Genomic DNA, 1158 nt, shown 5'->3' on the forward strand with positions numbered 1-1158 from the left:
TAAGCATCTTTTAATTTCATGGATGCAGTCACCATCTGCAGTGACTTTGGAGCCCAAAAAAATAAAGTCAGCCACTGTTTCACTGTTTTCCCATCTATTTGCCATGAAGTGATGGGACCAGATGCCATGATCTTCGTTTTCTGAATGTTGAGTTTTAAGCCAACTTTTTCACTCTCCTCTTTCACTTTCATCAAGAGGCTCTTGAGCTCTTCTTCACTTTCTGCCATAAGGATGGCGTCATCTGCATATTTGAGGTTATTGTTATTTCTCCTAACAAACTTGATTCCAGCTTGTGCTTCCTCCAGTCCAGCATTTCTTATGATGTACTCTGCATATAAGTTAAATAAGCAGCGTGATAATATACAGCCTTGATGTATTCCTTTTCCTATTTGGAACTAGTCTGTTGTTCCATGTCCAGTTCTAACTGTTGTTTCCTGATCTTCATACAGACTTCTCAAGACGCAGATCAGATAGTCTGGTATTCCCATCTCTTTTAGAAGTTTCCAGTTTATTGTGATCTACACAGTCATTGCTTAAAAAATACAAAATTAAAATTTCTTTATTGAACAATTATATAAAGATTTGTAAGCCTATTACAGGAGAGAAATAAAGTATAATATTTCAATAACATTGTTTCATTGATGTTAAAAGTTAGCACTTAATTTCTATGTCCTTTATATTTCATTTAGAGTAGAGAAACACCAGGATTTTAACAATTAGTAAATTTAGTATATCATGTGGAAAGTAGGAACAATTAGACAGATATACATGCATAAACAGAAACTTAATTTCTTTATCATTTTTCTAAATTACAAAGATATGCCATTTAATCTTTATTAAAATGTCAACTTTTATCCCATTCTGAAGGCTGTCTTTTCACCTTGCTTATAGTTTCCTTTGTTGTGCAGAAGCTTTTAAGTTTAATTAGGTCCCATTTGTTTATTTTTGCCTTTATTTCCAATATTCTGGGAGGTGGGTCATAGAGGATCCTGCTGTGATGTATGTATGTCAGAGAGTGTTTTGCCTATGTTCTCCTCTAGGAGTTTTTTTTTTTTTTTAATTTTTATTTTATTTTTAAACTTTACATAATTGTATTAGTTTTGCCAAATATCAAAATGAATCCGCCACAGGCATACATGTGTTCCCCATCCTGAACCC

The sequence above is a fragment of the Bison bison genome, unplaced genomic scaffold, assembly GCF_000754665.1.
Source record: "Bison bison bison isolate TAMUID 2011002044 unplaced genomic scaffold, Bison_UMD1.0 scf7180017864490, whole genome shotgun sequence".
In the NCBI taxonomy this organism is placed as follows: domain Eukaryota; kingdom Metazoa; phylum Chordata; class Mammalia; order Artiodactyla; family Bovidae; genus Bison; species Bison bison.